Below are 23,505 nucleotides of genomic sequence, written 5' to 3'. Positions count from 1 at the left end.
TTGAGATATTACTCGACAGATAGACCTCTGCATTCTGTCTAATCTCTGATGTCTTTAACAGACGACTTAGTTTCGAACGAAATGTATTGATTGCTGTGATTATTTGGATTTGAGAAACTCTTTTGGTGGTACATTCTGCGCTATATTTGTGCGGCTGCGTCTGGCGAACGTCTAACGGGTGCAGAACTCATGCCTGCGTACTGTGACAACGTGGATGCGACTACAACATCAACTGCAAGTACTCTAATAGAACAAACGAGGAGTATCAAATCAAGTGTCAGGATGGCCGAGCGGTCTAAGGCGCCAGACTCAAGGAACGACCTTGGCTGCAGTAGCAGCTAGAGCCTTCTGGTCCTCGAATGAGGGCGTGGGTTCGAATCCCACTCCTGACACAGATTTTGTCGCTTCACTGGAGCACCCTGAATATCATTGAGATCCTTTGTAATGTGCAACAGCACGATACTGGCCGTGTTCTCCTAAGTGAAATCAAAAGTTTGCATCAAACAGAAGCGCACCTACGGCACCAAATTGTTTCTTCGGTAGTGTGAGCTACAAACAGAGAGTGTTGGTTGTAAATACGGCTTTCCCCTCGTGAGGATACTTCCGCGCCACAGCCGCAAACACGTCAAAAGGGACACTTGTGGTATGAAAACGACTCTTGTCTAGAGATGCAGAGTGCTAACGACAGTGTGAGGAAACAGTGCAGGCTGACCAGTACATCATCTGTACAATAATAGTCACTGATGAAATACAGAGAACACGAAATAAATTCATATACTCAAAGTATTACTTTATGGAGATTACAACGTGACCAATACTTGAGATATTACTCGACAGATAGACCTCTGCATTCTGTCTAATCTCTGATGTCTTTAACAGACGACTTAGTTTCGAACGAAATGTATTGATTGCTGTGATTATTTGGATTTGAGAAACTCTTTTGGTGGTACATTCTGCGCTATATTTGTGCGGCTGCGTCTGGCGAACGTCTAACGGGTGCAGAACTCATGCCTGCGTACTGTGACAACGTGGATGCGACTACAACATCAACTGCAAGTACTCTAATAGAACAAACGAGGAGTATCAAATCAAGTGTCAGGATGGCCGAGCGGTCTAAGGCGCCAGACTCAAGGAACGACCTTGGCTGCAGTAGCAGCTAGAGCCTTCTGGTCCTCGAATGAGGGCGTGGGTTCGAATCCCACTCCTGACACAGATTTTGTCGCTTCACTGGAGCACCCTGAATATCATTGAGATCCTTTGTAATGTGCAACAGCACGATACTGGCCGTGTTCTCCTAAGTGAAATCAAAAGTTTGCATCAAACAGAAGCGCACCTACGGCACCAAATTGTTTCTTCGGTAGTGTGAGCTACAAACAGAGAGTGTTGGTTGTAAATACGGCTTTCCCCTCGTGAGGATACTTCCGCGCCACAGCCGCAAACACGTCAAAAGGGACACTTGTGGTATGAAAACGACTCTTGTCTAGAGATGCAGAGTGCTAACGACAGTGTGAGGAAACAGTGCAGGCTGACCAGTACATCATCTGTACAATAATAGTCACTGATGAAATACAGAGAACACGAAATAAATTCATATACTCAAAGTATTACTTTATGGAGATTACAACGTGACCAATACTTGAGATATTACTCGACAGATAGACCTCTGCATTCTGTCTAATCTCTGATGTCTTTAACAGACGACTTAGTTTCGAACGAAATGTATTGATTGCTGTGATTATTTGGATTTGAGAAACTCTTTTGGTGGTACATTCTGCGCTATATTTGTGCGGCTGCGTCTGGCGAACGTCTAACGGGTGCAGAACTCATGCCTGCGTACTGTGACAACGTGGATGCGACTACAACATCAACTGCAAGTACTCTAATAGAACAAACGAGGAGTATCAAATCAAGTGTCAGGATGGCCGAGCGGTCTAAGGCGCCAGACTCAAGGAACGACCTTGGCTGCAGTAGCAGCTAGAGCCTTCTGGTCCTCGAATGAGGGCGTGGGTTCGAATCCCACTCCTGACACAGATTTTGTCGCTTCACTGGAGCACCCTGAATATCATTGAGATCCTTTGTAATGTGCAACAGCACGATACTGGCCGTGTTCTCCTAAGTGAAATCAAAAGTTTGCATCAAACAGAAGCGCACCTACGGCACCAAATTGTTTCTTCGGTAGTGTGAGCTACAAACAGAGAGTGTTGGTTGTAAATACGGCTTTCCCCTCGTGAGGATACTTCCGCGCCACAGCCGCAAACACGTCAAAAGGGACACTTGTGGTATGAAAACGACTCTTGTCTAGAGATGCAGAGTGCTAACGACAGTGTGAGGAAACAGTGCAGGCTGACCAGTACATCATCTGTACAATAATAGTCACTGATGAAATACAGAGAACACGAAATAAATTCATATACTCAAAGTATTACTTTATGGAGATTACAACGTGACCAATACTTGAGATATTACTCGACAGATAGACCTCTGCATTCTGTCTAATCTCTGATGTCTTTAACAGACGACTTAGTTTCGAACGAAATGTATTGATTGCTGTGATTATTTGGATTTGAGAAACTCTTTTGGTGGTACATTCTGCGCTATATTTGTGCGGCTGCGTCTGGCGAACGTCTAACGGGTGCAGAACTCATGCCTGCGTACTGTGACAACGTGGATGCGACTACAACATCAACTGCAAGTACTCTAATAGAACAAACGAGGAGTATCAAATCAAGTGTCAGGATGGCCGAGCGGTCTAAGGCGCCAGACTCAAGGAACGACCTTGGCTGCAGTAGCAGCTAGAGCCTTCTGGTCCTCGAATGAGGGCGTGGGTTCGAATCCCACTCCTGACACAGATTTTGTCGCTTCACTGGAGCACCCTGAATATCATTGAGATCCTTTGTAATGTGCAACAGCACGATACTGGCCGTGTTCTCCTAAGTGAAATCAAAAGTTTGCATCAAACAGAAGCGCACCTACGGCACCAAATTGTTTCTTCGGTAGTGTGAGCTACAAACAGAGAGTGTTGGTTGTAAATACGGCTTTCCCCTCGTGAGGATACTTCCGCGCCACAGCCGCAAACACGTCAAAAGGGACACTTGTGGTATGAAAACGACTCTTGTCTAGAGATGCAGAGTGCTAACGACAGTGTGAGGAAACAGTGCAGGCTGACCAGTACATCATCTGTACAATAATAGTCACTGATGAAATACAGAGAACACGAAATAAATTCATATACTCAAAGTATTACTTTATGGAGATTACAACGTGACCAATACTTGAGATATTACTCGACAGATAGACCTCTGCATTCTGTCTAATCTCTGATGTCTTTAACAGACGACTTAGTTTCGAACGAAATGTATTGATTGCTGTGATTATTTGGATTTGAGAAACTCTTTTGGTGGTACATTCTGCGCTATATTTGTGCGGCTGCGTCTGGCGAACGTCTAACGGGTGCAGAACTCATGCCTGCGTACTGTGACAACGTGGATGCGACTACAACATCAACTGCAAGTACTCTAATAGAACAAACGAGGAGTATCAAATCAAGTGTCAGGATGGCCGAGCGGTCTAAGGCGCCAGACTCAAGGAACGACCTTGGCTGCAGTAGCAGCTAGAGCCTTCTGGTCCTCGAATGAGGGCGTGGGTTCGAATCCCACTCCTGACACAGATTTTGTCGCTTCACTGGAGCACCCTGAATATCATTGAGATCCTTTGTAATGTGCAACAGCACGATACTGGCCGTGTTCTCCTAAGTGAAATCAAAAGTTTGCATCAAACAGAAGCGCACCTACGGCACCAAATTGTTTCTTCGGTAGTGTGAGCTACAAACAGAGAGTGTTGGTTGTAAATACGGCTTTCCCCTCGTGAGGATACTTCCGCGCCACAGCCGCAAACACGTCAAAAGGGACACTTGTGGTATGAAAACGACTCTTGTCTAGAGATGCAGAGTGCTAACGACAGTGTGAGGAAACAGTGCAGGCTGACCAGTACATCATCTGTACAATAATAGTCACTGATGAAATACAGAGAACACGAAATAAATTCATATACTCAAAGTATTACTTTATGGAGATTACAACGTGACCAATACTTGAGATATTACTCGACAGATAGACCTCTGCATTCTGTCTAATCTCTGATGTCTTTAACAGACGACTTAGTTTCGAACGAAATGTATTGATTGCTGTGATTATTTGGATTTGAGAAACTCTTTTGGTGGTACATTCTGCGCTATATTTGTGCGGCTGCGTCTGGCGAACGTCTAACGGGTGCAGAACTCATGCCTGCGTACTGTGACAACGTGGATGCGACTACAACATCAACTGCAAGTACTCTAATAGAACAAACGAGGAGTATCAAATCAAGTGTCAGGATGGCCGAGCGGTCTAAGGCGCCAGACTCAAGGAACGACCTTGGCTGCAGTAGCAGCTAGAGCCTTCTGGTCCTCGAATGAGGGCGTGGGTTCGAATCCCACTCCTGACACAGATTTTGTCGCTTCACTGGAGCACCCTGAATATCATTGAGATCCTTTGTAATGTGCAACAGCACGATACTGGCCGTGTTCTCCTAAGTGAAATCAAAAGTTTGCATCAAACAGAAGCGCACCTACGGCACCAAATTGTTTCTTCGGTAGTGTGAGCTACAAACAGAGAGTGTTGGTTGTAAATACGGCTTTCCCCTCGTGAGGATACTTCCGCGCCACAGCCGCAAACACGTCAAAAGGGACACTTGTGGTATGAAAACGACTCTTGTCTAGAGATGCAGAGTGCTAACGACAGTGTGAGGAAACAGTGCAGGCTGACCAGTACATCATCTGTACAATAATAGTCAGTGATGAAATACAGAGAACACGAAATAAATTCATATACTCAAAGTATTACTTTATGGAGATTACAACGTGACCAATACTTGAGATATTACTCGACAGATAGACCTCTGCATTCTGTCTAATCTCTGATGTCTTTAACAGACGACTTAGTTTCGAACGAAATGTATTGATTGCTGTGATTATTTGGATTTGAGAAACTCTTTTGGTGGTACATTCTGCGCTATATTTGTGCGGCTGCGTCTGGCGAACGTCTAACGGGTGCAGAACTCATGCCTGCGTACTGTGACAACGTGGATGCGACTACAACATCAACTGCAAGTACTCTAATAGAACAAACGAGGAGTATCAAATCAAGTGTCAGGATGGCCGAGCGGTCTAAGGCGCCAGACTCAAGGAACGACCTTGGCTGCAGTAGCAGCTAGAGCCTTCTGGTCCTCGAATGAGGGCGTGGGTTCGAATCCCACTCCTGACACAGATTTTGTCGCTTCACTGGAGCACCCTGAATATCATTGAGATCCTTTGTAATGTGCAACAGCACGATACTGGCCGTGTTCTCCTAAGTGAAATCAAAAGTTTGCATCAAACAGAAGCGCACCTACGGCACCAAATTGTTTCTTGGGTAGTGTGAGCTACAAACAGAGAGTGTTGGTTGTAAATACGGCTTTCCCCTCGTGAGGATACTTCCGCGCCACAGCCGCAAACACGTCAAAAGGGACACTTGTGGTATGAAAACGACTCTTGTCTAGAGATGCAGAGTGCTAACGACAGTGTGAGGAAACAGTGCAGGCTGACCAGTACATCATCTGTACAATAATAGTCACTGATGAAATACAGAGAACACGAAATAAATTCATATACTCAAAGTATTACTTTATGGAGATTACAACGTGACCAATACTTGAGATATTACTCGACAGATAGACCTCTGCATTCTGTCTAATCTCTGATGTCTTTAACAGACGACTTAGTTTCGAACGAAATGTATTGATTGCTGTGATTATTTGGATTTGAGAAACTCTTTTGGTGGTACATTCTGCGCTATATTTGTGCGGCTGCGTCTGGCGAACGTCTAACGGGTGCAGAACTCATGCCTGCGTACTGTGACAACGTGGATGCGACTACAACATCAACTGCAAGTACTCTAATAGAACAAACGAGGAGTATCAAATCAAGTGTCAGGATGGCCGAGCGGTCTAAGGCGCCAGACTCAAGGAACGACCTTGGCTGCAGTAGCAGCTAGAGCCTTCTGGTCCTCGAATGAGGGCGTGGGTTCGAATCCCACTCCTGACACAGATTTTGTCGCTTCACTGGAGCACCCTGAATATCATTGAGATCCTTTGTAATGTGCAACAGCACGATACTGGCCGTGTTCTCCTAAGTGAAATCAAAAGTTTGCATCAAACAGAAGCGCACCTACGGCACCAAATTGTTTCTTGGGTAGTGTGAGCTACAAACAGAGAGTGTTGGTTGTAAATACGGCTTTCCCCTCGTGAGGATACTTCCGCGCCACAGCCGCAAACACGTCAAAAGGGACACTTGTGGTATGAAAACGACTCTTGTCTAGAGATGCAGAGTGCTAACGACAGTGTGAGGAAACAGTGCAGGCTGACCAGTACATCATCTGTACAATAATAGTCACTGATGAAATACAGAGAACACGAAATAAATTCATATACTCAAAGTATTACTTTATGGAGATTACAACGTGACCAATACTTGAGATATTACTCGACAGATAGACCTCTGCATTCTGTCTAATCTCTGATGTCTTTAACAGACGACTTAGTTTCGAACGAAATGTATTGATTGCTGTGATTATTTGGATTTGAGAAACTCTTTTGGTGGTACATTCTGCGCTATATTTGTGCGGCTGCGTCTGGCGAACGTCTAACGGGTGCAGAACTCATGCCTGCGTACTGTGACAACGTGGATGCGACTACAACATCAACTGCAAGTACTCTAATAGAACAAACGAGGAGTATCAAATCAAGTGTCAGGATGGCCGAGCGGTCTAAGGCGCCAGACTCAAGGAACGACCTTGGCTGCAGTAGCAGCTAGAGCCTTCTGGTCCTCGAATGAGGGCGTGGGTTCGAATCCCACTCCTGACACAGATTTTGTCGCTTCACTGGAGCACCCTGAATATCATTGAGATCCTTTGTAATGTGCAACAGCACGATACTGGCCGTGTTCTCCTAAGTGAAATCAAAAGTTTGCATCAAACAGAAGCGCACCTACGGCACCAAATTGTTTCTTCGGTAGTGTGAGCTACAAACAGAGAGTGTTGGTTGTAAATACGGCTTTCCCCTCGTGAGGATACTTCCGCGCCACAGCCGCAAACACGTCAAAAGGGACACTTGTGGTATGAAAACGACTCTTGTCTAGAGATGCAGAGTGCTAACGACAGTGTGAGGAAACAGTGCAGGCTGACCAGTACATCATCTGTACAATAATAGTCACTGATGAAATACAGAGAACACGAAATAAATTCATATACTCAAAGTATTACTTTATGGAGATTACAACGTGACCAATACTTGAGATATTACTCGACAGATAGACCTCTGCATTCTGTCTAATCTCTGATGTCTTTAACAGACGACTTAGTTTCGAACGAAATGTATTGATTGCTGTGATTATTTGGATTTGAGAAACTCTTTTGGTGGTACATTCTGCGCTATATTTGTGCGGCTGCGTCTGGCGAACGTCTAACGGGTGCAGAACTCATGCCTGCGTACTGTGACAACGTGGATGCGACTACAACATCAACTGCAAGTACTCTAATAGAACAAACGAGGAGTATCAAATCAAGTGTCAGGATGGCCGAGCGGTCTAAGGCGCCAGACTCAAGGAACGACCTTGGCTGCAGTAGCAGCTAGAGCCTTCTGGTCCTCGAATGAGGGCGTGGGTTCGAATCCCACTCCTGACACAGATTTTGTCGCTTCACTGGAGCACCCTGAATATCATTGAGATCCTTTGTAATGTGCAACAGCACGATACTGGCCGTGTTCTCCTAAGTGAAATCAAAAGTTTGCATCAAACAGAAGCGCACCTACGGCACCAAATTGTTTCTTCGGTAGTGTGAGCTACAAACAGAGAGTGTTGGTTGTAAATACGGCTTTCCCCTCGTGAGGATACTTCCGCGCCACAGCCGCAAACACGTCAAAAGGGACACTTGTGGTATGAAAACGACTCTTGTCTAGAGATGCAGAGTGCTAACGACAGTGTGAGGAAACAGTGCAGGCTGACCAGTACATCATCTGTACAATAATAGTCACTGATGAAATACAGAGAACACGAAATAAATTCATATACTCAAAGTATTACTTTATGGAGATTACAACGTGACCAATACTTGAGATATTACTCGACAGATAGACCTCTGCATTCTGTCTAATCTCTGATGTCTTTAACAGACGACTTAGTTTCGAACGAAATGTATTGATTGCTGTGATTATTTGGATTTGAGAAACTCTTTTGGTGGTACATTCTGCGCTATATTTGTGCGGCTGCGTCTGGCGAACGTCTAACGGGTGCAGAACTCATGCCTGCGTACTGTGACAACGTGGATGCGACTACAACATCAACTGCAAGTACTCTAATAGAACAAACGAGGAGTATCAAATCAAGTGTCAGGATGGCCGAGCGGTCTAAGGCGCCAGACTCAAGGAACGACCTTGGCTGCAGTAGCAGCTAGAGCCTTCTGGTCCTCGAATGAGGGCGTGGGTTCGAATCCCACTCCTGACACAGATTTTGTCGCTTCACTGGAGCACCCTGAATATCATTGAGATCCTTTGTAATGTGCAACAGCACGATACTGGCCGTGTTCTCCTAAGTGAAATCAAAAGTTTGCATCAAACAGAAGCGCACCTACGGCACCAAATTGTTTCTTCGGTAGTGTGAGCTACAAACAGAGAGTGTTGGTTGTAAATACGGCTTTCCCCTCGTGAGGATACTTCCGCGCCACAGCCGCAAACACGTCAAAAGGGACACTTGTGGTATGAAAACGACTCTTGTCTAGAGATGCAGAGTGCTAACGACAGTGTGAGGAAACAGTGCAGGCTGACCAGTACATCATCTGTACAATAATAGTCACTGATGAAATACAGAGAACACGAAATAAATTCATATACTCAAAGTATTACTTTATGGAGATTACAACGTGACCAATACTTGAGATATTACTCGACAGATAGACCTCTGCATTCTGTCTAATCTCTGATGTCTTTAACAGACGACTTAGTTTCGAACGAAATGTATTGATTGCTGTGATTATTTGGATTTGAGAAACTCTTTTGGTGGTACATTCTGCGCTATATTTGTGCGGCTGCGTCTGGCGAACGTCTAACGGGTGCAGAACTCATGCCTGCGTACTGTGACAACGTGGATGCGACTACAACATCAACTGCAAGTACTCTAATAGAACAAACGAGGAGTATCAAATCAAGTGTCAGGATGGCCGAGCGGTCTAAGGCGCCAGACTCAAGGAACGACCTTGGCTGCAGTAGCAGCTAGAGCCTTCTGGTCCTCGAATGAGGGCGTGGGTTCGAATCCCACTCCTGACACAGATTTTGTCGCTTCACTGGAGCACCCTGAATATCATTGAGATCCTTTGTAATGTGCAACAGCACGATACTGGCCGTGTTCTCCTAAGTGAAATCAAAAGTTTGCATCAAACAGAAGCGCACCTACGGCACCAAATTGTTTCTTCGGTAGTGTGAGCTACAAACAGAGAGTGTTGGTTGTAAATACGGCTTTCCCCTCGTGAGGATACTTCCGCGCCACAGCCGCAAACACGTCAAAAGGGACACTTGTGGTATGAAAACGACTCTTGTCTAGAGATGCAGAGTGCTAACGACAGTGTGAGGAAACAGTGCAGGCTGACCAGTACATCATCTGTACAATAATAGTCACTGATGAAATACAGAGAACACGAAATAAATTCATATACTCAAAGTATTACTTTATGGAGATTACAACGTGACCAATACTTGAGATATTACTCGACAGATAGACCTCTGCATTCTGTCTAATCTCTGATGTCTTTAACAGACGACTTAGTTTCGAACGAAATGTATTGATTGCTGTGATTATTTGGATTTGAGAAACTCTTTTGGTGGTACATTCTGCGCTATATTTGTGCGGCTGCGTCTGGCGAACGTCTAACGGGTGCAGAACTCATGCCTGCGTACTGTGACAACGTGGATGCGACTACAACATCAACTGCAAGTACTCTAATAGAACAAACGAGGAGTATCAAATCAAGTGTCAGGATGGCCGAGCGGTCTAAGGCGCCAGACTCAAGGAACGACCTTGGCTGCAGTAGCAGCTAGAGCCTTCTGGTCCTCGAATGAGGGCGTGGGTTCGAATCCCACTCCTGACACAGATTTTGTCGCTTCACTGGAGCACCCTGAATATCATTGAGATCCTTTGTAATGTGCAACAGCACGATACTGGCCGTGTTCTCCTAAGTGAAATCAAAAGTTTGCATCAAACAGAAGCGCACCTACGGCACCAAATTGTTTCTTCGGTAGTGTGAGCTACAAACAGAGAGTGTTGGTTGTAAATACGGCTTTCCCCTCGTGAGGATACTTCCGCGCCACAGCCGCAAACACGTCAAAAGGGACACTTGTGGTATGAAAACGACTCTTGTCTAGAGATGCAGAGTGCTAACGACAGTGTGAGGAAACAGTGCAGGCTGACCAGTACATCATCTGTACAATAATAGTCACTGATGAAATACAGAGAACACGAAATAAATTCATATACTCAAAGTATTACTTTATGGAGATTACAACGTGACCAATACTTGAGATATTACTCGACAGATAGACCTCTGCATTCTGTCTAATCTCTGATGTCTTTAACAGACGACTTAGTTTCGAACGAAATGTATTGATTGCTGTGATTATTTGGATTTGAGAAACTCTTTTGGTGGTACATTCTGCGCTATATTTGTGCGGCTGCGTCTGGCGAACGTCTAACGGGTGCAGAACTCATGCCTGCGTACTGTGACAACGTGGATGCGACTACAACATCAACTGCAAGTACTCTAATAGAACAAACGAGGAGTATCAAATCAAGTGTCAGGATGGCCGAGCGGTCTAAGGCGCCAGACTCAAGGAACGACCTTGGCTGCAGTAGCAGCTAGAGCCTTCTGGTCCTCGAATGAGGGCGTGGGTTCGAATCCCACTCCTGACACAGATTTTGTCGCTTCACTGGAGCACCCTGAATATCATTGAGATCCTTTGTAATGTGCAACAGCACGATACTGGCCGTGTTCTCCTAAGTGAAATCAAAAGTTTGCATCAAACAGAAGCGCACCTACGGCACCAAATTGTTTCTTCGGTAGTGTGAGCTACAAACAGAGAGTGTTGGTTGTAAATACGGCTTTCCCCTCGTGAGGATACTTCCGCGCCACAGCCGCAAACACGTCAAAAGGGACACTTGTGGTATGAAAACGACTCTTGTCTAGAGATGCAGAGTGCTAACGACAGTGTGAGGAAACAGTGCAGGCTGACCAGTACATCATCTGTACAATAATAGTCACTGATGAAATACAGAGAACACGAAATAAATTCATATACTCAAAGTATTACTTTATGGAGATTACAACGTGACCAATACTTGAGATATTACTCGACAGATAGACCTCTGCATTCTGTCTAATCTCTGATGTCTTTAACAGACGACTTAGTTTCGAACGAAATGTATTGATTGCTGTGATTATTTGGATTTGAGAAACTCTTTTGGTGGTACATTCTGCGCTATATTTGTGCGGCTGCGTCTGGCGAACGTCTAACGGGTGCAGAACTCATGCCTGCGTACTGTGACAACGTGGATGCGACTACAACATCAACTGCAAGTACTCTAATAGAACAAACGAGGAGTATCAAATCAAGTGTCAGGATGGCCGAGCGGTCTAAGGCGCCAGACTCAAGGAACGACCTTGGCTGCAGTAGCAGCTAGAGCCTTCTGGTCCTCGAATGAGGGCGTGGGTTCGAATCCCACTCCTGACACAGATTTTGTCGCTTCACTGGAGCACCCTGAATATCATTGAGATCCTTTGTAATGTGCAACAGCACGATACTGGCCGTGTTCTCCTAAGTGAAATCAAAAGTTTGCATCAAACAGAAGCGCACCTACGGCACCAAATTGTTTCTTCGGTAGTGTGAGCTACAAACAGAGAGTGTTGGTTGTAAATACGGCTTTCCCCTCGTGAGGATACTTCCGCGCCACAGCCGCAAACACGTCAAAAGGGACACTTGTGGTATGAAAACGACTCTTGTCTAGAGATGCAGAGTGCTAACGACAGTGTGAGGAAACAGTGCAGGCTGACCAGTACATCATCTGTACAATAATAGTCACTGATGAAATACAGAGAACACGAAATAAATTCATATACTCAAAGTATTACTTTATGGAGATTACAACGTGACCAATACTTGAGATATTACTCGACAGATAGACCTCTGCATTCTGTCTAATCTCTGATGTCTTTAACAGACGACTTAGTTTCGAACGAAATGTATTGATTGCTGTGATTATTTGGATTTGAGAAACTCTTTTGGTGGTACATTCTGCGCTATATTTGTGCGGCTGCGTCTGGCGAACGTCTAACGGGTGCAGAACTCATGCCTGCGTACTGTGACAACGTGGATGCGACTACAACATCAACTGCAAGTACTCTAATAGAACAAACGAGGAGTATCAAATCAAGTGTCAGGATGGCCGAGCGGTCTAAGGCGCCAGACTCAAGGAACGACCTTGGCTGCAGTAGCAGCTAGAGCCTTCTGGTCCTCGAATGAGGGCGTGGGTTCGAATCCCACTCCTGACACAGATTTTGTCGCTTCACTGGAGCACCCTGAATATCATTGAGATCCTTTGTAATGTGCAACAGCACGATACTGGCCGTGTTCTCCTAAGTGAAATCAAAAGTTTGCATCAAACAGAAGCGCACCTACGGCACCAAATTGTTTCTTCGGTAGTGTGAGCTACAAACAGAGAGTGTTGGTTGTAAATACGGCTTTCCCCTCGTGAGGATACTTCCGCGCCACAGCCGCAAACACGTCAAAAGGGACACTTGTGGTATGAAAACGACTCTTGTCTAGAGATGCAGAGTGCTAACGACAGTGTGAGGAAACAGTGCAGGCTGACCAGTACATCATCTGTACAATAATAGTCACTGATGAAATACAGAGAACACGAAATAAATTCATATACTCAAAGTATTACTTTATGGAGATTACAACGTGACCAATACTTGAGATATTACTCGACAGATAGACCTCTGCATTCTGTCTAATCTCTGATGTCTTTAACAGACGACTTAGTTTCGAACGAAATGTATTGATTGCTGTGATTATTTGGATTTGAGAAACTCTTTTGGTGGTACATTCTGCGCTATATTTGTGCGGCTGCGTCTGGCGAACGTCTAACGGGTGCAGAACTCATGCCTGCGTACTGTGACAACGTGGATGCGACTACAACATCAACTGCAAGTACTCTAATAGAACAAACGAGGAGTATCAAATCAAGTGTCAGGATGGCCGAGCGGTCTAAGGCGCCAGACTCAAGGAACGACCTTGGCTGCAGTAGCAGCTAGAGCCTTCTGGTCCTCGAATGAGGGCGTGGGTTCGAATCCCACTCCTGACACAGATTTTGTCGCTTCACTGGAGCACCCTGAATATCATTGAGATCCTTTGTAATGTGCAACAGCACGATACTGGCCGTGTTCTCCTAAGTGAAATCAAAAGTTTGCATCAAACAGAAGCGCACCTACGGCACCAAATTGTTTCTTCGGTAGTGTGAGCTACAAACAGAGAGTGTTGGTTGTAAATACGGCTTTCCCCTCGTGAGGATACTTCCGCGCCACAGCCGCAAACACGTCAAAAGGGACACTTGTGGTATGAAAACGACTCTTGTCTAGAGATGCAGAGTGCTAACGACAGTGTGAGGAAACAGTGCAGGCTGACCAGTACATCATCTGTACAATAATAGTCACTGATGAAATACAGAGAACACGAAATAAATTCATATACTCAAAGTATTACTTTATGGAGATTACAACGTGACCAATACTTGAGATATTACTCGACAGATAGACCTCTGCATTCTGTCTAATCTCTGATGTCTTTAACAGACGACTTAGTTTCGAACGAAATGTATTGATTGCTGTGATTATTTGGATTTGAGAAACTCTTTTGGTGGTACATTCTGCGCTATATTTGTGCGGCTGCGTCTGGCGAACGTCTAACGGGTGCAGAACTCATGCCTGCGTACTGTGACAACGTGGATGCGACTACAACATCAACTGCAAGTACTCTAATAGAACAAACGAGGAGTATCAAATCAAGTGTCAGGATGGCCGAGCGGTCTAAGGCGCCAGACTCAAGGAACGACCTTGGCTGCAGTAGCAGCTAGAGCCTTCTGGTCCTCGAATGAGGGCGTGGGTTCGAATCCCACTCCTGACACAGATTTTGTCGCTTCACTGGAGCACCCTGAATATCATTGAGATCCTTTGTAATGTGCAACAGCACGATACTGGCCGTGTTCTCCTAAGTGAAATCAAAAGTTTGCATCAAACAGAAGCGCACCTACGGCACCAAATTGTTTCTTCGGTAGTGTGAGCTACAAACAGAGAGTGTTGGTTGTAAATACGGCTTTCCCCTCGTGAGGATACTTCCGCGCCACAGCCGCAAACACGTCAAAAGGGACACTTGTGGTATGAAAACGACTCTTGTCTAGAGATGCAGAGTGCTAACGACAGTGTGAGGAAACAGTGCAGGCTGACCAGTACATCATCTGTACAATAATAGTCACTGATGAAATACAGAGAACACGAAATAAATTCATATACTCAAAGTATTACTTTATGGAGATTACAACGTGACCAATACTTGAGATATTACTCGACAGATAGACCTCTGCATTCTGTCTAATCTCTGATGTCTTTAACAGACGACTTAGTTTCGAACGAAATGTATTGATTGCTGTGATTATTTGGATTTGAGAAACTCTTTTGGTGGTACATTCTGCGCTATATTTGTGCGGCTGCGTCTGGCGAACGTCTAACGGGTGCAGAACTCATGCCTGCGTACTGTGACAACGTGGATGCGACTACAACATCAACTGCAAGTACTCTAATAGAACAAACGAGGAGTATCAAATCAAGTGTCAGGATGGCCGAGCGGTCTAAGGCGCCAGACTCAAGGAACGACCTTGGCTGCAGTAGCAGCTAGAGCCTTCTGGTCCTCGAATGAGGGCGTGGGTTCGAATCCCACTCCTGACACAGATTTTGTCGCTTCACTGGAGCACCCTGAATATCATTGAGATCCTTTGTAATGTGCAACAGCACGATACTGGCCGTGTTCTCCTAAGTGAAATCAAAAGTTTGCATCAAACAGAAGCGCACCTACGGCACCAAATTGTTTCTTCGGTAGTGTGAGCTACAAACAGAGAGTGTTGGTTGTAAATACGGCTTTCCCCTCGTGAGGATACTTCCGCGCCACAGCCGCAAACACGTCAAAAGGGACACTTGTGGTATGAAAACGACTCTTGTCTAGAGATGCAGAGTGCTAACGACAGTGTGAGGAAACAGTGCAGGCTGACCAGTACATCATCTGTACAATAATAGTCACTGATGAAATACAGAGAACACGAAATAAATTCATATACTCAAAGTATTACTTTATGGAGATTACAACGTGACCAATACTTGAGATATTACTCGACAGATAGACCTCTGCATTCTGTCTAATCTCTGATGTCTTTAACAGACGACTTAGTTTCGAACGAAATGTATTGATTGCTGTGATTATTTGGATTTGAGAAACTCTTTTGGTGGTACATTCTGCGCTATATTTGTGCGGCTGCGTCTGGCGAACGTCTAACGGGTGCAGAACTCATGCCTGCGTACTGTGACAACGTGGATGCGACTACAACATCAACTGCAAGTACTCTAATAGAACAAACGAGGAGTATCAAATCAAGTGTCAGGATGGCCGAGCGGTCTAAGGCGCCAGACTCAAGGAACGACCTTGGCTGCAGTAGCAGCTAGAGCCTTCTGGTCCTCGAATGAGGGCGTGGGTTCGAATCCCACTCCTGACACAGATTTTGTCGCTTCACTGGAGCACCCTGAATATCATTGAGATCCTTTGTAATGTGCAACAGCACGATACTGGCCGTGTTCTCCTAAGTGAAATCAAAAGTTTGCATCAAACAGAAGCGCACCTACGGCACCAAATTGTTTCTTCGGTAGTGTGAGCTACAAACAGAGAGTGTTGGTTGTAAATACGGCTTTCCCTCGTGAGGATACTTCCGCGCCACAGCCGCAAACACCGTCAAAGGGACACTTGTGGTATGAAAACGACTCTTGTCTAGAGATGCAGAGTGCTAACGACAGTGTGAGGAAACAGTGCAGGCTGACCAGTACATCATCTGTACAATAATAGTCACTGATGAAATACAGAGAACACGAAATAAATTCATATACTCAAAGTATTACTTTATGGAGATTACACGTGACCAATACTTGAGATATTACTCGACAGATAGACCTCTGCATTCTGTCTAATCTCTGATGTCTTTAACAGACGACTTAGTTTCGAACGAAATGTATTGATTGCTGTGATTATTTGGATTTGAGAAACTCTTTGGTGGTACATTCTGCGCTATATTTGTGCGGCTGCGTCTGGCGAACGTCTAACGGGTGCAGAACTCATGCCTGCGTACTGTGACAACGTGGATGCGACTACAACATCAACTGCAAGTACTCTAATAGAACAAACGAGGAGTATCAAATCAAGTGTCAGGATGGCCGAGCGGTCTAAGGCGCCAGACTCAAGGAACGACCTTGGCTGCAGTAGCAGCTAGAGCCTCTGGTCCTCGAATGAGGGCGTGGTTCGAATCCCACTCCTGACACAGATTTTGTCGCTTCACTGGAGCACCCTGAATATCATTGAGATCCTTTGTAATGTGCAACAGCACGATACTGGCCGTGTTCTCCTAAGTGAAATCAAAAGTTTGCATCAAACAGAAGCGCACCTACGGCACCAAATTGTTTCTTCGGTAGTGTGAGCTACAAACAGAGAGTGTTGGTTGTAAATACGGCTTTCCCCTCGTGAGGATACTTCCGCGCCACAGCCGCAAACACGTCAAAAGGGACACTTGTGGTATGAAACGACTCTTGTCTAGAGATGCAGAGTGCTAACGACAGTGTGAGGAAACAGTGCAGGCTGACCAGTACATCATCTGTACAATAATAGTCACTGATGAAATACAGAGAACACGAAATAAATTCATATACTCAAAGTATTACTTTATGGAGATTACAACGTGACCAATACTTGAGATATTACTCGACAGATAGACCTCTGCATTCTGTCTAATCTCTGATGTCTTTAACAGACGACTTAGTTTCGAACGAAATGTATTGATTGCTGTGATTATTTGGATTTGAGAAACTCTTTTGGTGGTACATTCTGCGCTATATTTGTGCGGCTGCGTCTGGCGAACGTCTAACGGGTGCAGAACTCATGCCTGCGTACTGTGACAACGTGGATGCGACTACAACATCAACTGCAAGTACTCTAATAGAACAAACGAGGAGTATCAAATCAAGTGTCAGGATGGCCGAGCGGTCTAAGGCGCCAGACTCAAGGAACGACCTTGGCTGCAGTAGCAGCTAGAGCCTTCTGGTCCTCGAATGAGGGCGTGGGTTCGAATCCCACTCCTGACACAGATTTTGTCGCTTCACTGGAGCACCCTGAATATCATTGAGATCCTTTGTAATGTGCAACAGCACGATACTGGCCGTGTTCTCCTAAGTGAAATCAAAAGTTTGCATCAAACAGAAGCGCACCTACGGCACCAAATTGTTTCTTCGGTAGTGTGAGCTACAAACAGAGAGTGTTGGTTGTAAATACGGCTTTCCCCTCGTGAGGATACTTCCGCGCCACAGCCGCAAACACGTCAAAGGGACACTTGTGGTATGAAAACGACTCTTGTCTAGAGATGCAGAGTGCTAACGACAGTGTGAGGAAACAGTTGCAGGCTGACCAGTACATCATCTGTACAATAATAGTCACTGATGAAATACAGAGAACACGAAATAAATTCATATACTCAAAGTATTACTTTATGGAGATTACAACGTGACAATACTTGAGATATTACTCGACAGATAGACCTCTGCATTCTGTCTAATCTCTGATGTCTTTAACAGACGACTTAGTTTCGAACGAAATGTATTGATTGCTGTGATTATTTGGATTTGAGAAACTCTTTTGGTGGTACATTCTGCGCTATATTTGTGCGGCTGCGTCTGGCGAACGTCTAACGGGTGCAGAACTCATGCCTGCGTACTGTGACAACGTGGATGCGACTACAACATCAACTGCAAGTACTCTAATAGAACAAACGAGGAGTATCAAATCAAGTGTCAGGATGGCCGAGCGGTCTAAGGCGCCAGACTCAAGGAACGACCTTGGCTGCAGTAGCAGCTAGAGCCTTCTGGTCCTCGAATGAGGGCGTGGGTTCGAATCCCACTCCTGACACAGATTTTGTCGCTTCACTGGAGCACCCTGAATATCATTGAGATCCTTTGTAATGTGCAACAGCACGATACTGGCCGTGTTCTCCTAAGTGAAATCAAAAGTTTGCATCAAACAGAAGCGCACCTACGGCACCAAATTGTTTCTTCGGTAGTGTGAGCTACAAACAGAGAGTGTTGGTTGTAAATACGCTTTCCCCCTCGTGAGGATACTTCCGCGCCACAGCCGCAAACACGTCAAAAGGGACACTTGTGGTATGAAAACGACTCTTGTCTAGAGATGCAGAGTGCTAACGACAGTGTGAGGAAACAGTGCAGGCTGACCAGTACATCATCTGTACAATAATAGTCACTGATGAAATACAGAGAACACGAAATAAATTCATATACTCAAAGTATTACTTTATGGAGATTACAACGTGACCAATACTTGAGATATTACTCGACAGATAGACCTCTGCATTCTGTCTAATCTCTGATGTCTTTAACAGACGACTTAGTTTCGAACGAAATGTATTGATTGCTGTGATTATTTGGATTTGAGAAACTCTTTTGGTGGTACATTCTGCGCTATATTTGTGCGGCTGCGTCTGGCGAACGTCTAACGGGTGCAGAACTCATGCCTGCGTACTGTGACAACGTGGATGCGACTACAACATCAACTGCAAGTACTCTAATAGAACAAACGAGGAGTATCAAATCAAGTGTCAGGATGGCCGAGCGGGTCTAAGGCGCCAGACTCAAGGAACGACCTTGGCTGCAGTAGCAGCTAGAGCCTTCTGGTCCTCGAATGAGGGCGTGGGTTCGAATCCCACTCCTGACACAGATTTTGTCGCTTCACTGGAGCACCCTGAATATCATTGAGATCCTTTGTAATGTGCAACAGCACGATACTGGCCGTGTTCTCCTAAGTGAAATCAAAAGTTTGCATCAAACAGAAGCGCACCTACGGCACCAAATTGTTTCTTCGGTAGTGTGAGCTACAAACAGAGAGTGTTGGTTGTAAATACGGCTTTCCCCTCGTGAGGATACTTCCGCGCCACAGCCGCAAACACGTCAAAAGGGACACTTGTGGTATGAAAACGACTCTTGTCTAGAGATGCAGAGTGCTAACGACAGTGTGAGGAAACAGTGCAGGCTGACCAGTACATCATCTGTACAATAATAGTCACTGATGAAATACAGAGAACACGAAATAAATTCATATACTCAAAGTATTACTTTATGGAGATTACAACGTGACCAATACTTGAGATATTACTCGACAGATAGACCTCTGCATTCTGTCTAATCTCTGATGTCTTTAACAGACGACTTAGTTTCGAACGAAATGTATTGATTGCTGTGATTATTTGGATTTGAGAAACTCTTTTGGTGGTACATTCTGCGCTATATTTGTGCGGCTGCGTCTGGCGAACGTCTAACGGGTGCAGAACTCATGCCTGCGTACTGTGACAACGTGGATGCGACTACAACATCAACTGCAAGTACTCTAATAGAACAAACGAGGAGTATCAAATCAAGTGTCAGGATGGCGAGCGGTCTAAGGCGCCAGACTCAAGGAACGACCTTGGCTGCAGTAGCAGCTAGAGCCTTCTGGTCCTCGAATGAGGGCGTGGGTTCGAATCCCACTCCTGACACAGATTTTGTCGCTTCACTGGAGCACCCTGAATATCATTGAGATCCTTTGTAATGTGCAACAGCACGATACTGGCCGTGTTCTCCTAAGTGAAATCAAAAGTTTGCATCAAACAGAAGCGCACCTACGGCACCAAATTGTTTCTTCGGTAGTGTGAGCTACAAACAGAGAGTGTTGGTTGTAAATACGGCTTTCCCCTCGTGAGGATACTTCCGCGCCACAGCCGCAAACACGTCAAAAGGGACACTTGTGGTATGAAAACGACTCTTGTCTAGAGATGCAGAGTGCTAACGACAGTGTGAGGAAACAGTGCAGGCTGACCAGTACATCATCTGTACAATAATAGTCACTGATGAAATACAGAGAACACGAAATAAATTCATATACTCAAAGTATTACTTTATGGAGATTACAACGTGACCAATACTTGAGATATTACTCGACAGATAGACCTCTGCATTCTGTCTAATCTCTGATGTCTTTAACAGACGACTTAGTTTCGAACGAAATGTATTGATTGCTGTGATTATTTGGATTTGAGAAACTCTTTTGGTGGTACATTCTGCGCTATATTTGTGCGGCTGCGTCTGGCGAACGTCTAACGGTGCAGAACTCATGCCTGCGTACTGTGACAACGTGGATGCGACTACAACATCACTGCAAGTACTCTAATAGAACAAACGAGGAGTATCAAATCAAGTGTCAGGATGGCCGAGCGGTCTAAGGCGCCAGACTCAAGAACGACCTTGGCTGCAGTAGCAGCTAGAGCCTTCTGGTCCTCGAATGAGGGCGTGGGTTCGAATCCCACTCCTGACACAGATTTTGTCGCTTCACTGGAGCACCCTGAATATCATTGAGATCCTTTGTAATGTGCAACAGCACGATACTGGCCGTGTTCTCCTAAGTGAAATCAAAAGTTTGCATCAAACAGAAGCGCACCTACGGCACCAAATTGTTTCTTCGGTAGTGTGAGCTACAAACAGAGAGTGTTGGTTGTAAATACGGCTTTCCCCTCGTGAGGATACTTCCGCGCCACAGCCGCAAACACGTCAAAAGGGACACTTGTGGTATGAAAACGACTCTTGTCTAGAGATGCAGAGTGCTAACGACAGTGTGAGGAAACAGTGCAGGCTGACCAGTACATCATCTGTACAATAATAGTCACTGATGAAATACAGAGAACACGAAATAAATTCATATACTCAAGTATTACTTTATGGAGATTACAACGTGACCAATACTTGAGATATTACTCGACAGATAGACCTCTGCATTCTGTCTAATCTCTGATGTCTTTAACAGACGACTTAGTTCGAACGAAATGTATTGATTGCTGTGATTATTTGGATTTGAGAAACTCTTTTGGTGGTACATTCTGCGCTATATTTGTGCGGCTGCGTCTGGCGAACGTCTAACGGGTGCAGAACTCATGCCTGCGTACTGTGACAACGTGGATGCGACTACAACATCAACTGCAAGTACTCTAATAGAACAAACGAGGAGTATCAAATCAAGTGTCAGGATGGCCGAGCGGTCTAAGGCGCCAGACTCAAGGAACGACCTTGGCTGCAGTCAGCAGCTAGAGCCTTCTGGTCCTCGAATGAGGGCGTGGGTTCGAATCCCACTCCTGACACAGATTTTGTCGCTTCACTGGAGCACCCTGAATATCATTGAGATCCTTTGTAATGTGCAACAGCACGATACTGGCCGTGTTCTCCTAAGTGAAATCAAAAGTTTGCATCAAACAGAAGCGCACCTACGGCACCAAATTGTTTCTTCGGTAGTGTGAGCTACAAACAGAGAGTGTTGGTTGTAAATACGGCTTTCCCCTCGTGAGGATACTTCCGCGCCACAGCCGCAAACACGTCAAAAGGGACACTTGTGGTATGAAAACGACTCTTGTCTAGAGATGCAGAGTGCTAACGACAGTGTGAGGAAACAGTGCAGGCTGACCAGTACATCATCTGTACAATAATAGTCACTGATGAAATACAGAGAACACGAAATAAATTCATATACTCAAAGTATTACTTTATGGAGATTACAACGTGACCAATACTTGAGATATTACTCGACAGATAGACCTCTGCATTCTGTCTAATCTCTGATGTCTTTAACAGACGACTTAGTTTCGAACGAAATGTATTGATTGCTGTGATTATTTGGATTTGAGAAACTCTTTTGGTGGTACATTCTGCGCTATATTTGTGCGGCTGCGTCTGGCGAACGTCTAACGGGTGCAGAACTCATGCCTGCGTACTGTGACAACGTGGATGCGACTACAACATCAACTGCAAGTACTCTAATAGAACAAACGAGGAGTATCAATCAAGTGTCAGGATGGCCGAGCGGTCTAAGGCGCCAGACTCAAGGAACGACCTTGGCTGCAGTAGCAGCTAGAGCCTTCTGGTCCTCGAATGAGGGCGTGGGTTCGAATCCCACTCCTGACACAGATTTTGTCGCTTCACTGGAGCACCCTGAATATCATTGAGATCCTTTGTAATGTGCAACAGCACGATACTGGCCGTGTTCTCCTAAGTGAAATCAAAAGTTTGCATCAAACAGAAGCGCACCTACGGCACCAAATTGTTTCTTCGGTAGTGTGAGCTACAAACAGAGAGTGTTGGTTGTAAATACGGCTTTCCCCTCGTGAGGATACTTCCGCGCCACAGCCGCAAACACGTCAAAAGGGACACTTGTGGTATGAAAACGACTCTTGTCTAGAGATGCAGAGTGCTAACGACAGTGTGAGGAAACAGTGCAGGCTGACCAGTACATCATCTGTACAATAATAGTCACTGATGAAATACAGAGAACACGAAATAAATTCATATACTCAAAGTATTACTTTATGGAGATTACAACGTGACCAATACTTGAGATATTACTCGACAGATAGACCTCTGCATTCTGTCTAATCTCTGATGTCTTTAACAGACGACTTAGTTTCGAACGAAATGTATTGATTGCTGTGATTATTTGGATTTGAGAAACTCTTTTGGTGGTACATTCTGCGCTATATTTGTGCGGCTGCGTCTGGCGAACGTCTAACGGGTGCAGAACTCATGCCTGCGTACTGTGACAACGTGGATGCGACTACAACATCAACTGCAAGTACTCTAATAGAACAAACGAGGAGTATCAATCAAGTGTCAGGATGGCCGAGCGGTCTAAGGCGCCAGACTCAAGGAACGACCTTGGCTGCAGTAGCAGCTAGAGCCTTCTGGTCCTCGAATGAGGGCGTGGGTTCGAATCCCACTCCTGACACAGATTTTGTCGCTTCACTGGAGCACCCTGAATATCATTGAGATCCTTTGTAATGTGCAACAGCACGATACTGGCCGTGTTCTCCTAAGTGAAATCAAAAGTTTGCATCAAACAGAAAGCGCACCTACGGCACCAAATTGTTTCTTCGGTAGTGTGAGCTACAAACAGAGAGTGTGGTTGTAAATACGGCTTTCCCCTCGTGAGGATACTTCCGCGCCACAG

At 45.2% G+C, this 23,505-nt stretch overlaps 29 non-coding genes across 29 annotated transcripts; all 29 read left to right on the top strand.

The window, feature by feature from the left end:
* The first annotated feature begins 276 nt into the window (after nucleotides 1-276).
* Trnal-caa (transfer RNA leucine (anticodon CAA)) lies at nucleotides 277-392 on the top strand. Its single transcript has 2 exons — nucleotides 277-314; nucleotides 347-392. It is a non-coding gene; the product is annotated as a tRNA-Leu (tRNA).
* Nucleotides 393-1,094: 702 nt separating this feature from the next.
* Nucleotides 1,095-1,210, top strand: Trnal-caa (transfer RNA leucine (anticodon CAA)). Its single transcript has 2 exons — nucleotides 1,095-1,132; nucleotides 1,165-1,210. It is a non-coding gene; the product is annotated as a tRNA-Leu (tRNA).
* Nucleotides 1,211-1,912: 702 nt separating this feature from the next.
* Trnal-caa (transfer RNA leucine (anticodon CAA)) lies at nucleotides 1,913-2,028 on the top strand. Its single transcript has 2 exons — nucleotides 1,913-1,950; nucleotides 1,983-2,028. It is a non-coding gene; the product is annotated as a tRNA-Leu (tRNA).
* Nucleotides 2,029-2,730: 702 nt separating this feature from the next.
* Trnal-caa (transfer RNA leucine (anticodon CAA)) lies at nucleotides 2,731-2,846 on the top strand. Its single transcript has 2 exons — nucleotides 2,731-2,768; nucleotides 2,801-2,846. It is a non-coding gene; the product is annotated as a tRNA-Leu (tRNA).
* A 702-nt stretch (nucleotides 2,847-3,548) lies between these two features.
* Trnal-caa (transfer RNA leucine (anticodon CAA)) lies at nucleotides 3,549-3,664 on the top strand. Its single transcript has 2 exons — nucleotides 3,549-3,586; nucleotides 3,619-3,664. It is a non-coding gene; the product is annotated as a tRNA-Leu (tRNA).
* A 702-nt stretch (nucleotides 3,665-4,366) lies between these two features.
* Nucleotides 4,367-4,482, top strand: Trnal-caa (transfer RNA leucine (anticodon CAA)). Its single transcript has 2 exons — nucleotides 4,367-4,404; nucleotides 4,437-4,482. It is a non-coding gene; the product is annotated as a tRNA-Leu (tRNA).
* Nucleotides 4,483-5,184: 702 nt separating this feature from the next.
* Nucleotides 5,185-5,300, top strand: Trnal-caa (transfer RNA leucine (anticodon CAA)). Its single transcript has 2 exons — nucleotides 5,185-5,222; nucleotides 5,255-5,300. It is a non-coding gene; the product is annotated as a tRNA-Leu (tRNA).
* A 702-nt stretch (nucleotides 5,301-6,002) lies between these two features.
* Trnal-caa (transfer RNA leucine (anticodon CAA)) lies at nucleotides 6,003-6,118 on the top strand. Its single transcript has 2 exons — nucleotides 6,003-6,040; nucleotides 6,073-6,118. It is a non-coding gene; the product is annotated as a tRNA-Leu (tRNA).
* A 702-nt stretch (nucleotides 6,119-6,820) lies between these two features.
* Trnal-caa (transfer RNA leucine (anticodon CAA)) lies at nucleotides 6,821-6,936 on the top strand. The gene is made up of 2 exons: nucleotides 6,821-6,858; nucleotides 6,891-6,936. It is a non-coding gene; the product is annotated as a tRNA-Leu (tRNA).
* A 702-nt stretch (nucleotides 6,937-7,638) lies between these two features.
* Trnal-caa (transfer RNA leucine (anticodon CAA)) lies at nucleotides 7,639-7,754 on the top strand. The gene is made up of 2 exons: nucleotides 7,639-7,676; nucleotides 7,709-7,754. It is a non-coding gene; the product is annotated as a tRNA-Leu (tRNA).
* Nucleotides 7,755-8,456: 702 nt separating this feature from the next.
* Trnal-caa (transfer RNA leucine (anticodon CAA)) lies at nucleotides 8,457-8,572 on the top strand. The gene is made up of 2 exons: nucleotides 8,457-8,494; nucleotides 8,527-8,572. It is a non-coding gene; the product is annotated as a tRNA-Leu (tRNA).
* Nucleotides 8,573-9,274: 702 nt separating this feature from the next.
* Trnal-caa (transfer RNA leucine (anticodon CAA)) lies at nucleotides 9,275-9,390 on the top strand. Its single transcript has 2 exons — nucleotides 9,275-9,312; nucleotides 9,345-9,390. It is a non-coding gene; the product is annotated as a tRNA-Leu (tRNA).
* A 702-nt stretch (nucleotides 9,391-10,092) lies between these two features.
* On the top strand, nucleotides 10,093-10,208 carry Trnal-caa (transfer RNA leucine (anticodon CAA)). Its single transcript has 2 exons — nucleotides 10,093-10,130; nucleotides 10,163-10,208. It is a non-coding gene; the product is annotated as a tRNA-Leu (tRNA).
* A 702-nt stretch (nucleotides 10,209-10,910) lies between these two features.
* Trnal-caa (transfer RNA leucine (anticodon CAA)) lies at nucleotides 10,911-11,026 on the top strand. The gene is made up of 2 exons: nucleotides 10,911-10,948; nucleotides 10,981-11,026. It is a non-coding gene; the product is annotated as a tRNA-Leu (tRNA).
* A 702-nt stretch (nucleotides 11,027-11,728) lies between these two features.
* On the top strand, nucleotides 11,729-11,844 carry Trnal-caa (transfer RNA leucine (anticodon CAA)). The gene is made up of 2 exons: nucleotides 11,729-11,766; nucleotides 11,799-11,844. It is a non-coding gene; the product is annotated as a tRNA-Leu (tRNA).
* A 702-nt stretch (nucleotides 11,845-12,546) lies between these two features.
* On the top strand, nucleotides 12,547-12,662 carry Trnal-caa (transfer RNA leucine (anticodon CAA)). The gene is made up of 2 exons: nucleotides 12,547-12,584; nucleotides 12,617-12,662. It is a non-coding gene; the product is annotated as a tRNA-Leu (tRNA).
* A 702-nt stretch (nucleotides 12,663-13,364) lies between these two features.
* Nucleotides 13,365-13,480, top strand: Trnal-caa (transfer RNA leucine (anticodon CAA)). Its single transcript has 2 exons — nucleotides 13,365-13,402; nucleotides 13,435-13,480. It is a non-coding gene; the product is annotated as a tRNA-Leu (tRNA).
* A 702-nt stretch (nucleotides 13,481-14,182) lies between these two features.
* On the top strand, nucleotides 14,183-14,298 carry Trnal-caa (transfer RNA leucine (anticodon CAA)). Its single transcript has 2 exons — nucleotides 14,183-14,220; nucleotides 14,253-14,298. It is a non-coding gene; the product is annotated as a tRNA-Leu (tRNA).
* Nucleotides 14,299-15,000: 702 nt separating this feature from the next.
* On the top strand, nucleotides 15,001-15,116 carry Trnal-caa (transfer RNA leucine (anticodon CAA)). Its single transcript has 2 exons — nucleotides 15,001-15,038; nucleotides 15,071-15,116. It is a non-coding gene; the product is annotated as a tRNA-Leu (tRNA).
* A 702-nt stretch (nucleotides 15,117-15,818) lies between these two features.
* Nucleotides 15,819-15,934, top strand: Trnal-caa (transfer RNA leucine (anticodon CAA)). Its single transcript has 2 exons — nucleotides 15,819-15,856; nucleotides 15,889-15,934. It is a non-coding gene; the product is annotated as a tRNA-Leu (tRNA).
* Nucleotides 15,935-16,633: 699 nt separating this feature from the next.
* On the top strand, nucleotides 16,634-16,747 carry Trnal-caa (transfer RNA leucine (anticodon CAA)). The gene is made up of 2 exons: nucleotides 16,634-16,671; nucleotides 16,703-16,747. It is a non-coding gene; the product is annotated as a tRNA-Leu (tRNA).
* Nucleotides 16,748-17,448: 701 nt separating this feature from the next.
* Nucleotides 17,449-17,564, top strand: Trnal-caa (transfer RNA leucine (anticodon CAA)). Its single transcript has 2 exons — nucleotides 17,449-17,486; nucleotides 17,519-17,564. It is a non-coding gene; the product is annotated as a tRNA-Leu (tRNA).
* A 701-nt stretch (nucleotides 17,565-18,265) lies between these two features.
* Trnal-caa (transfer RNA leucine (anticodon CAA)) lies at nucleotides 18,266-18,381 on the top strand. Its single transcript has 2 exons — nucleotides 18,266-18,303; nucleotides 18,336-18,381. It is a non-coding gene; the product is annotated as a tRNA-Leu (tRNA).
* Nucleotides 18,382-19,083: 702 nt separating this feature from the next.
* Trnal-caa (transfer RNA leucine (anticodon CAA)) lies at nucleotides 19,084-19,200 on the top strand. Its single transcript has 2 exons — nucleotides 19,084-19,122; nucleotides 19,155-19,200. It is a non-coding gene; the product is annotated as a tRNA-Leu (tRNA).
* Nucleotides 19,201-19,902: 702 nt separating this feature from the next.
* Trnal-caa (transfer RNA leucine (anticodon CAA)) lies at nucleotides 19,903-20,017 on the top strand. The gene is made up of 2 exons: nucleotides 19,903-19,939; nucleotides 19,972-20,017. It is a non-coding gene; the product is annotated as a tRNA-Leu (tRNA).
* Nucleotides 20,018-20,717: 700 nt separating this feature from the next.
* Nucleotides 20,718-20,832, top strand: Trnal-caa (transfer RNA leucine (anticodon CAA)). The gene is made up of 2 exons: nucleotides 20,718-20,755; nucleotides 20,787-20,832. It is a non-coding gene; the product is annotated as a tRNA-Leu (tRNA).
* Nucleotides 20,833-21,532: 700 nt separating this feature from the next.
* Trnal-caa (transfer RNA leucine (anticodon CAA)) lies at nucleotides 21,533-21,649 on the top strand. Its single transcript has 2 exons — nucleotides 21,533-21,570; nucleotides 21,604-21,649. It is a non-coding gene; the product is annotated as a tRNA-Leu (tRNA).
* Nucleotides 21,650-22,350: 701 nt separating this feature from the next.
* Nucleotides 22,351-22,466, top strand: Trnal-caa (transfer RNA leucine (anticodon CAA)). Its single transcript has 2 exons — nucleotides 22,351-22,388; nucleotides 22,421-22,466. It is a non-coding gene; the product is annotated as a tRNA-Leu (tRNA).
* A 701-nt stretch (nucleotides 22,467-23,167) lies between these two features.
* On the top strand, nucleotides 23,168-23,283 carry Trnal-caa (transfer RNA leucine (anticodon CAA)). The gene is made up of 2 exons: nucleotides 23,168-23,205; nucleotides 23,238-23,283. It is a non-coding gene; the product is annotated as a tRNA-Leu (tRNA).
* Nucleotides 23,284-23,505: the final 222 nt, after the last annotated feature.

This window comes from Schistocerca nitens, unplaced genomic scaffold (assembly GCF_023898315.1).
Source record: "Schistocerca nitens isolate TAMUIC-IGC-003100 unplaced genomic scaffold, iqSchNite1.1 HiC_scaffold_242, whole genome shotgun sequence".
NCBI lineage: Eukaryota > Metazoa > Arthropoda > Insecta > Orthoptera > Acrididae > Schistocerca > Schistocerca nitens.
Note: the sequence above shows the minus strand (reverse complement) of the source record. Positions and strands in the feature narration are given on the sequence as shown.